The following is an 11825-nucleotide window of genomic DNA, read 5'->3' on the forward strand; positions in this document are numbered from 1 at the left end:
TATTTTTACCCTTAATACATTATTATTACTATGTATTTTAAGCAATAAAATTATGCAGAGAATAATACAAGGAATACCATGTGTTATTCCAACATTCAGCTTTATAAAATCTTATGCTTTTTGCCCTATTTGCTTTAAGATCATTCTAAGAGATAAAATATTAAACCATATAGGTAAAGTGACATCTTCTGGTTACCTATGCTTGACCATTTCCCTCACCAATTAGCCACTATTTTGATTTTTTAAAAATTCTATTTGCTTTACTTCTCAACTTACTAACTCAATTTCTTTTTAAAATATTTTATGGTTTATTTATTTTGGCTGCACTGTATCCTAGTTGCAGCACATAGGAAGTTTTGTTGCTCTGTGCAGGCTCAGTAGTTACAGGACAAGGGCTCTCTAGTTGTGGTGCATGGGCTCTAGAGCACACAGGCTTCGTAATTGTGGTGCATGGGTTTAGGTGTCCCATAACGTGGGGGATCTTAGTTCCTCACCAGGGATTGAACCTGGATCCCTTACATCACAAGGTGGATTCTTAACCACCAGACCACCAGGGAAGTCCTATGAATTTTAGACTTAACCATATTGATACATATAATTCTAGTTTTAGCTAGTTAGAATGATATTGTATAACTATATGACACTTTATTTTTGCACATGTTCTGGGGCCTTTTTGTATGAATTTCTCCTGGATATAAACCTACATTTGAAATGGTTGGATTTAGGAGATGTGAATTCTAAACCTTTAATTTACCTTTATAGTCCTGTCAAATCTTGTTTTTCAAAATAACTTTAAAGTTTTGCCAGCATCTTGATTTGAAATGGAATATAATTGTTAGTATGCATTTCCATGATTAGTAGTGTTTTAATTCCCATTTTAAAAGTTTGTTAGCTATTTGTATTTCTTCTTTTGAATTATTTCCTGCTTCTCCTTTGTAGCTTTAGCACCTAACTTCATATTTGTCTGTCTATATACATTACACTTTTAGATTTATTTGCTTTTGAACTTTATGTAACTAAAATAACACAATATAATTTTTAAAAACTTATTTCTTAGGTCAACATTATGTTTTAGAGATTTATCAATGTTGTACCCTATTTATTTCAATAATTTTACATACTTTGTTTTAGATCATTTTAGGAATATACAATAATTGCCAATCTTTCCATTGCTGATGAACATTTGGATAGTTTTAACTTTTTTGCTTTAGAACAAGACGGCAGTAAATAATCTTGAAATTTGACTTCTGGTACACATGGAAAAAAAATTGCCTCAGATATATGTGCAATAGTGGAATTTGGCATCACTTAGTAAAGCTGAATATATGCAACATACTTGTAACTTCAGTTCAGTTCAGTTCAGTTGGCAAAGAGTTGGACACTACTGAGAGACTAAACTGAACTGAACTGAAGTTACAAGTATGTTGCATATGTTCAGCTTTACGGCTGCTGCTGCTGCTCTGTTGCTTCAGTCGTGTCCGACTCTGTGCGACCCCATAGACGGCAGCCCACTAGGCTCCCCCGTCCCTGGGATTCTCCAGGCAAGAACACTGGAGTGGGTTGCCATTTCCTTCTCCAAAGCATGAAAGTGAAAAGTGAAAGTAAAGTCGCTCAGTCGTGTCCGACTCCTAGCGACCCCATGGACTGCAGCCTACCAGGCTCCTCCGTCCATGGGATTTTCCAGGCAAGAGTACTGGAGTGGGGTGCCATTGCCTTCTAAGTGATGCCAAATTGATTTTCAAAATAATTTTACTATTTTACATTCTCATCAGAAGTGGGAAAACATTTTCATTCCTTTACACACTCTAGCCATTCACTTGATTTTGTTTGATTTTTTTTTTTTTTCTCATTAAACTTTTTTTTTAATGGGTCTCAAATTCTGTGACAGATTTTTGGTCAAGTTGTTTTCATTAAAAAGTACTGATTTTAAAAACTAATAACTTAAACTGCCACACACAAAACATATGGTCCACAAAAACATTCTTTCCTTCTGAAGGTTTTACGATGCATTGTTATCATTAATCAGTCTTTTACTATTAAACTTAAATGGCCAATTGAGACAAACAGTTCTGAGACCGTTCTTCCACCACTGATTAAGACTGGGGTGGCAGGTATTGGGGATAATATTCATTTAGCCTTCTGAGCTTTCTGGGCAGACTTGGTGACCTTGCCAGCTCCAGCTGCCTTCTTGTCCACTGCTTTGATGACACCCACAGCGACTATCTGTCTCATGTCACGCACAGCAAAACGGCCCAGGGGAGGATAATCAGAAAAGCTCTCGACACACATAGGCTTGCCAGGAACCATATCAACGATGGCAGCGTCACCAGATTTCAAGAATATAGGGCCATCTTCCAGCTGTTTTCCAGAACAACGATCAATCTTCTTCAGCTCAGCAAACTTGCAAGCAATGTGAGCTGTGTGACAATCCAGCACAGGTGCGTATCCAGCACTGATTTGGCCTGGATGGTTCAAAATAATCACCTGAGCTGTGAAGCCAGCAGCTTCCATGGGTGGATCATTTTTGCTGTCACCAGCCACATTGCCACGACGGACATCTTTGACAGACACGTTCTTGACATTGAAGCCCACAGTGTCCCCAGGAAGGGCTTCACTCAGTGCTTCATGGTGCATTTCTACAGACTTCACCTCCGTTGTTACATTGACTGGAGCAAAGGTGACCACCATGCCAGGTCTGAGAACACCAGTCTCCACACGTCCCACAGGGACAGTACCAATACCACCAATTTTATAGACATCCTGGAGAGGCAAACGCAAGGGTTTGTCAGTTGGGCGAGTTGGTGGCAGGATGCAATCCAGAGCTTCAAACAGGATGGTTCCACTGGCATTGCCGTCCTTATGGGTGACTTTCCATCCCTTGAACCATGGCATATTAGCACTTGGCTCCAGCATGTTGTCACCATTCCAGCCAGAAATTGGCACAAATGCTACTGTGTCGGGGTTGTAGCCAATTTTCTTAATGTAGGTGCTGACTTCCTTAACAATTTCCTCGTATCTCTTCTGGCTATAGGGTGGCTCAGTAGAATCCATTTTGTTAACGCCAACAATTAGTTGTTTCACACCCAGGGTGTAAGCCAGAAGGGCATGCTCACGGGTCTGCCCGTTCTTGGAGATACCGGCTTCAAATTCACCAACACCAGCAGCAACAATCAGGACAGCACAGTCAGCCTGGGATGTGCCTGTAATCATGTTTTTGATGAAGTCTCTGTGTCCTGGGGCATCAATGATAGTAACATAGTACTTGCTGGTCTCAAATTTCCACAGGGAGGTATCAATGTTAATACCACGCTCACGTTCAGCTTTCAGTTTGTCCAAGACCCAGGCATATTTGAAGGAGCCCTTTCCCATCTCGGCAGCCTCCTTCTCAAACTTTTCAATTGTTCTCTTGTCGATCCCGCCACATTTGTAGATCAGATGGCCAGTTGTGGTAGACTTCCCTGAATCTACGTGCCCAATGACAACGATGTTGATGTGGGTCTTCTCCTTTCCCATTTTGGCTTAGGGTTAACCGTGGTTTTCACGACACCTGTGTCCTGGTGGCAAACCCGTTGCGAAAAAAAAGCTGTTTGATTTTTAAACTTTGTTCATCTGAAGGTGGCAATGATGATGCACAGTGGTTTTGATTTGCGTATCTAAGATTACTTTGGCCGCCTCATGCGAAAAGTTGACTCATCGGAAAAGACTCTGATGCTAGGAGGGATTGGGGGCAGGAGGAGAAGGGGACGACAGAGGATGAGATGGCTGGATGGCATCACTGAATCGATGGACATGAGTTTGAGTGAACTCTGGGAGTTGGTGATGGACAGGGAGGCCTGGTGTGCTGCGATTCATGGGGTCACAAAGAGTTGGACATGACTGAGCGACTGGACTGAACTGAACTGAACTGATTACTGATGAGGTTCAACATTCTTCATATGTTGAGTCAATTATACACTCTTCTGTGAAATTCTCTTCTTTTTGTTCATTGTTTATTAAGTAGTAAACTATTTTCTCACTTATTTGTAGGAGTTCTTTAATATATTCTGAAAATAAATGCTTTATTGGTTATATAATAAAATGAGTTCTTTTGTTTGAGCTTGCTTTCCCATTTTCTTTATGGCTTTTAAAATGAACAGAATTTCATGTAGTTGAATATACCAGTATTTTTCTCTACGACTTACACTTTCTGTGTCTCATTAAAAATTTCTTCTCTGCCCAATAGCATAAAGATTGTCATTCTATTCTTCTCTAGATGTTGTATAGTCTTATCTTGCACATTTAAATCTTTAAACTACCTGGGATGTATGCTTATGTTTTATGAAATAGAGGTCTGACTTACTTTGTATGTGAATATTATAAGGATCACTAGAAAAAGATTTAAGAGTTTTGAAATCATGAAAGTCAATGATATATGGGTCAAAGAACAAGCCATAATGGAACTTAACCAATGTTTAAAGCTAGAAGATGATAATCTTTTGGAATTTGTAAAGATATGTCTATGGCACCATGTGGTACAAATTTCAAACCTATTTTATGAACTTGAAAAGAAAATGTACTCTGTAACAACTTGGTAAAGTGTTACACAGGGTTAAGTATGTTATTTAAATATTCCATACACATATGGATATTTTATCTGCTTGATCCATTAACTACTAAATGAAATATCTAAAAAAAAGCTTTTGTTATAGTTGTTGATTTTCCTGTTTTACGTCCCTGTTTTGCCAATTTCGTTGGCATATCTGTCTGCATGATATGCCACTAAAATTGGGGATTAGGAATGCCAACCCTCTTTAGAGTAGAAAGTATGCATATAATTTTATAGCTGGTCCTTTGTATTATTTTAATGCCATGATGTTCACTTAAAAATTCTTGCATTACTTACAAAACCTCAGGTTAATCAATACCTAAATAAAACCCTCTAGCAATAACACAAGGATATAACCATAAAGCACATAATGATGTGTAAATGTCTTCTATATTATCTCTGATTAACATATCCCAACTTATATACTATTGTTGTTGAATATTCTGATTTTGCCAAGTTTTATAACCCTCTAGTATTATGATTGCTTTAAGTGGTCAATTTTTTTTAATCCACATTTTTTGCTTTCTACTTTTTTTTTTTCACTTATTGTAGAGTCTCAAGTATGTTTCCTGGGCTTATTTTCCTCTCACCTGAAATACACCTTTTAAATTGTTTCTTTCATAAAGCTCTACCAGAGACAAATTTGGCCCACTTTTTGTTGCCTTATTTAAAAGTTTTTATTTTAATGGAAGGAGTCAAGAAGGCAGCATAGTAAGCCATTGAGCTCACATTTCAGGGACACACCAAATCTATACATTCACATGGAGAAATTCCTCTTGAAGAAGACTTGAGGGCTGATTTAATAGCCACTACACATATAAGGATGATGTAGAAATGAGTAGGAAAGACAGAGACAGAGTATCCATGGGAATCCCATCCCAATGCAGCAACCGACAGTAGAAAGGAAAGGAATATCGCTGAAGGGCCAGAGTACAGATTCACACTCTTGGGACCCAATAAAAACAAAATTAATTTTAAGGGTATCTAGAATGTAGAGGAAGGAAATTTTTTGCTAGACACACAAATTTGGTCAAATGAGTAATGAACTGATGGAGTCCGCTCAAGAATTGGAAGCACCAGTAAGCATGATTGTTTGAGAGTTCCCCTCACTCCTAGTCTGCCCCTGATTAAGGTCTGATCCAGCCCAAGCAAATCTGCCAAGTTGGTGTCAGGTACAGCATTCCCCAAGGACTACCCCCAGCCTGGATCCAATCCAGCCTCAGTCACTCCATGAAGGTGACACTGGCATAGTGCTCCCCAGGAGCTGCATCTAGATTGTGCCTCCTCCAGCTCCAGCTGCTCTGCCAAGGCATCTCAGCATAGCACCCTCCAGAACTGCCTTGGCCTATGGTGCTAGGCACAAGCAATTTACACAAAAAATGCTTCCACATAAGCCCACATCTTTTAGACTATGAGTGATAGTTATTTCACTTGATTAATAGGAACAAAATCCTAAAGTTAAACAAAATGAGGAGATTGAGAAATATGTTTCAAACTGAAGAACACTAAAGAATTCCAGAAAAAAACCCTAATGAAATGGGGATAAATAATTTATCTGACAAAGAGTTCAAAGAAATAGTCCTAAGGATAGTCACCAAATATGGGAGTAGAATGTAGGAATTTAGTGAAAATTTCAGCAAAGATTTAGAAATTATGAGACTCAAACATAACTGAATAACAAAATTAAAATACACTAGAGGGAATCATCGGCAGATTAGATAATAGGGAAGAATGGATATGAAACCTAGAAGGTAAAATAGCGGAAACCATCCAGTCAGAAGAGCAAAAAGAAGAATTTTTTTTAAAGTAAAATGTATAAGGGATCTCTGGGACAACATCAAGGATATTAATGTTTGCCTTGTAGGGTTACAGAAGGAGAAGAAAAAGAGTAAAGAGAAAACAAACCTGAAAAAAACAAAAGGCTTAAACTTCCCTATTGTGGGGCAGGAAACATATATCCAGGTCCAGAAAGCACAAAATCAACTTGTTTCAAACAGGAAGCACAAACACAAACTTGTTTCAAATGAGACAAGCTCAAAGAGATTCACACCAAGACATTCTATATTTAAGATGGCAAAAATTAAAGAGAGAATCTTAAAAAAGCCAAGAGAAAAACAACTAATCAAATACAAGGAAAACCCCATAAGACTATCAGTTCATTTCTCTGCAGAAAATTTACAGATCAGTAGGGAGTAGCAGGATATATTTAAAGTTCTGAAAGTAAAAACAAGCAAACAAAAAACTTAAACCTAAAACACTTTATGCTTCAATCTTATTGTTCAGAATTGAAACAGAGATAAATTTTCCCAGGCAAGCAAAAGATAGAGAAACTCATTACCACTAAAATGGCCTTTTAAGAAAGGTTAAAGGAGAAAATAAAAATCCACATAGCAGCTAGAAGAAAATATATCAAAGGAAAAATCTTACTGGTAAGGGCAAATATGCAGTAAAAATTGTAGATCAGCTAATTAAAAAGCTAGTATGAAACTCAAAAGACAAAACTATCACAATCAACGTTAACTACAGTAAGCAGTCAGGGGATACACAAAATAAAAATGCAAAATATGACATGAAAAACATAAAATAAGAGGGAGAGTAAAAATGTAGTACTTTTAGAATGCTTTTAAAATCAAGTGATTATTGGAGAAAGATCAAGATGGCAGATGAGTAGGAAGCAGAGTTCACCTTCTTTCACAGAAACATTGAAAATACATCTACAAGTGAAATGGTTCACACAAAACAGCTTCTGAGCGCTGACAGAAGATGTTAGATATATGAAACAACAAGAAAAACTCCACATAACAGAGTAGAACAAAAGGAAAAAGAAACAGAAGGAATCAGAAATGGGGCCTGCACCTCAGGGAGGGAGCTATGAAGCAGGAAAGCTTCCTGCACCTTGGGAAATTTCCTCACTGTCAGGGAGACAAACCTGGACAAAGGGGAAATTTGGAGCCTAAGAGGAGAGAACAGTAACCAGCTTGAGGAAGGCAAAATGGAGAGTAACCTGCACAGAGGGGCGGCACTGCCACCGTGTTCTCCCCAACGTGACACATGGCTCTGTTGGTTGGGACGTGGGCCAGGTCCTGAAGTTCAAGCTCCAGAGTTCAGGCCCAGGGAGAGGTGTGGAAATGGCTTGGAGAGGTCAAACTGTGGCAACTGAGGGTGTACTTGGAAGGGAAACCTGTGCCTGCCAGACAGGTAAAGCACCATTATTGGGAGGCAAACACAGAGTGGGAAGGGACCACCATAAAGTCTTCTTTCCTTGAGCACTGCCAGACAATAGGACACTGCCTACAGGTGCTCCAGGTGTGGGTGTGAGTTTTGGGCTTCAGAGATGGGCACTGGCTGCTTCTTCCAAAACTGTGGGCAGAGGCCAGGCCCTGACCCCACTGGCCAGAAGGGGTATGGACAGCTCCCACCAGTAGGAAATCCACCAGTGGACATCAGGATCTGCACCAGTGTCCCAGGAGGTGTGAATAGGAAATTCTTATTACTAGGAAATCCTTCAGGGGTTGCTGGGATCTTCCCTGCTGTCAAAGAAGGGCATAGATAGCTCCTTCCACTAGGAAATCCACTGAGAGGAGGGACTGAAATCATAGCTGATTTCCAGAGGCTGTGTGCCTTAGGAAGAAGAGCTGAAATCTCTCCTCATTACTGCATGAACCACGGAGGTGGAGGTGTACCCTCCACCAACAGCTTCCTAAATTCAGGATCTGCAAAACATCTGAAAGGACAACAAGCTGTCCTGCAGCTGGGACAGATCTTGCTTTAGCAGGTGGGGGTTTTGTGGGCATGGACATAAGGAGGGGGGCAGGCCAGAGTCTGAGTCACATCCATAGCTCCCACAGTGGGTCCAGGTGCATGACTACTGCAGTCCTGGGACCTGACCTCAGTTCATCTGCACCAATGGCTTAATGAAAACAATGCTATGAGACACCAGGGCCAACTGCAGGCTTACCCAGTTAAGGTGGGACTGAGAGTGGTACAAACAACAGTGTACTTTGTGAGCCTGCACAATGAGCAAAAAGGGACACAACAGAGCACATTCACAGCTGAACACATCTAGCAGAGGAATACACAGTGGTTTCTTTCCCAGTGAGAGTGCTACATCCCACGTACCTTGCACTGTAGATCAGAAACACAGCCAAGAAACAGATCTGAAGGCCTCTACTCAAATAAGTAGGAAACAGATGCTGCCCCTCTCAGGGCAGTGACAACCACAGAGCAAAGGGGAGGCCCCATTCAAAGGGGATAGTGGCAAAAGCCTCTGGACCAACACCATGCACCACGGGGCAGATACCAGAAGCAAGAGGAACTATGATTCTGCAGCTGGCAGAAAGGAGAACACAAATACAGTAAGTTTCACAAAATGGGGCCAATATAACTATGTTGCAGAGGAAGGAGCAAGATAAAAACCTATAATAACAACTGAATGTTATTTGAAGAATAAAAACCATATGATCATCTCAATAGATACAGAAAAAACTTTTGACAAAGCTCAACACCAATTTATGACAGAAAATCTCAGACAGTGGGCATAGAGAAAACTGATCTCAACATAATAAAGGCTATATATAACAAAACCATAGCAAACATCATTCTCAATGGTGAAAAACTGAAAACATTTCGTCTAAGAACAGGAACAAGAAAAGGATGCTTGTCACTCATGTCACTATTATTCAACATAATTTTTCTAGTCCTACCCACATAATCAAAGAAAAAAAATAGAAGGAATCCAAATTGGAAAGAAACAGTAAAATATTCACTGTTTGCTGATGGCATGATACTATACCTAGAAATTCTTAAAGACACTACCAGAAAAGTACTAAAACTCATAAATGAATTTGTTAAAGTTGCAGGGTACACAAAAATCTTTTGCATTTTTACGCACTAACAATGAAAGATCAGAAAGAGAAATTAAGGAAACAATCTCATTTATCATCACATCAAAAAGAATAAAATGTTGAGGAATAACTCGCCTAAGGAGACAAAAAAACCTGCACTCAGAAAACTATAAGATACTGATGAAAAGTATCATGGATGACACAAACAGATGGAGAATTATACCATATTCTTCTACTGGAAGACTGAATATTGTGAAAATGACTATAGTATGTAAAGCAATTTACAGATTTAATGCAATCCCAATCAAATTTGTGTTGTTGTTCAGTCAGTAAGTCATGGCCGACATTTTGCAGCCCCATGAACTGCAGTACACCAGGCTAGTGTAAATAGTCTGCCGGGGTCCAGCCCCGGTGGATCCAGGGAATTCGAAGGGTGGACAGCGTTGGCATGGAAAGACTTGTTTATTTATTAATATAAGATTAGATTAAGAAACTATAGTGTAGTAAGAAGATTAAGTGGAGGAAGAGGGCTGAATAGCTTGGTTTACGCGGAAGACCAATAAAATTCCAGACAAGGAATTTGCACCATCTACATTGGGCCACCGGCGCCTGCTTGAATATCTAAGGGTGCCTCGCCTTAAGCTCCCTTTTGCGTGGGTCTTAACAGCCAGGGCAAATAAGTAGACCTGGCGAGCCTCTGCGCCCCAGATGGAAATTCAGCCTGAAATTAAAGTAAAGAGCAGAGGGAGGGAAAGGGAGAGAAAAAGAGAGAGAGAGAGACACGGGGGGAGCCAGATTTCCCAGAAACCAGGCCGAGAGACTAGTTCAAGAAACTGGTCCGAGAAGCTGGTCCCATCCTTTATTGTTCAGAAGGCGTTTTATACTTTTAATAAAACATGGAGATCAATGGGTAACACAAAATTATGTAGCATTCGCAACCCAGATTCTTTCCGTATATCATTTTGTATACAAAAGGTCTCAGGTGATTTACATTATCTTCTGGCCAAGAGGCTTGTCAATTTTTGGCTCTCTTCCTTAATGAATGTTAATTTTGTTTCCCCTGAAGTGTTTTTCTTTAATCTACATCTCCTTAAAGCGCTAAAGTTACATCTCTATAGAACACAGGTGCAGTGGGTTATAATAAAGAAGGTACTTAACTCAAAGATCTAATGTTGCTAACACCAGGTCTACTACTTGTTTTTCCACATACCAACTATATCTAAAAATAAAGGATATGAAAATTTGGCAGCAAGCATTGACTCAACAAATGAAACTTTTAATCAGTCCTATTCTAAAGATTTTGACTCTTCGGAAGCCCCTACATTCCTAGGATGTTTTAAGCTTCCTGTGCCTCCTGTGGTCAGGAGGCCTCAAACAATCACATGCGCAGCTGTACGAGTCCTGCAGGCAGGCTAGAAAGCCATCAGAGGGGTTTTTTGGATTGAAACACTCTTTCAAATGCAGAAGACTAAAGCCCTGAATTGACTTTTTCCAGAAAATGTCAGAAGAGTGGAAAAGCAGAGCACAAAAGCCGGCAGATTTTTGTTGGGGTACATGCTTAGGAATTTCCAGAGGGGCCCCTGAAGTCTGAGCATGCCTTGCGTATGTCAGCTTCCTTCCTCATGACCTTGTCACGGGCGGGATTCCTCACACTGGCTCCCGGCAATAGTCTATCACTATCACATCCAGGCTAGATAGTCCATCACTGTCTCCTTGAGTTTGCTCAAACTCATCCATTGAGTCAATGATACCATCCAACCATCTCATCCTCTGTTGCCCCCTTATCCTCTGGCCATCAATTTTTCCCAGCATCAGGGCCTTTTCCAATGAGCTCTTCACATCAGGTGGTATTGGAGCTTCAGCTTCAGCATCAGTCCTTCCAATATTCATGGTTGATTTCTTTTAGGATTGACTGGTTTTTCTCCTTGCTGTCCAAGGGACTCTCAGAAGTCTTCTCCAGCAGCACAGTTTGAAAGTGTTAATTCTTTGGTGCTCAGCCTTCTTTATGGTCCAACTCTCACATCCATACATGACTACTGGAAGAATCATAGCTTTGACTATATATATGGACTTTTGTTGGCAAAGTGAAGTCTCTGCTCTTTAAAACACTGTCTAGGTTTGACATAGCTATTCTTCCAAGGAGCAAGTGTCTTTTAATGTCATGGCCACAGTCACTGTAGTGATTTTGGAGCCAAAGAACATGAAATCTGACACTGTTTACACATTTTCCTTGTCTTTCTGCCATGAAATGATGTGACTGGATGCCATGATCTTAGTTTTTTAAATGCTGAGTTTTAAGCCAGGTTTTTCACTCTCCTCTTTCACCTTCATCAAGAGACTCTTTAGTTCCTTTTCACTTTGTGCAGTTAAAGTGGTATCATCTGCATATCTGAGGT

At 39.9% G+C, this 11825-nt stretch overlaps 1 pseudogene across 1 annotated transcript; it reads right to left on the reverse strand.

The window, feature by feature from the left end:
• Nucleotides 1856-3574, reverse strand: LOC108637684 (annotated as a pseudogene). The gene has a single exon (XR_001919245.1). The product of XR_001919245.1 is annotated as an elongation factor 1-alpha 1 pseudogene (transcript).

Source organism: Capra hircus, chromosome 15 (genome assembly GCF_001704415.2).
Source record: "Capra hircus breed San Clemente chromosome 15, ASM170441v1, whole genome shotgun sequence".
Lineage (NCBI taxonomy): Eukaryota > Metazoa > Chordata > Mammalia > Artiodactyla > Bovidae > Capra > Capra hircus.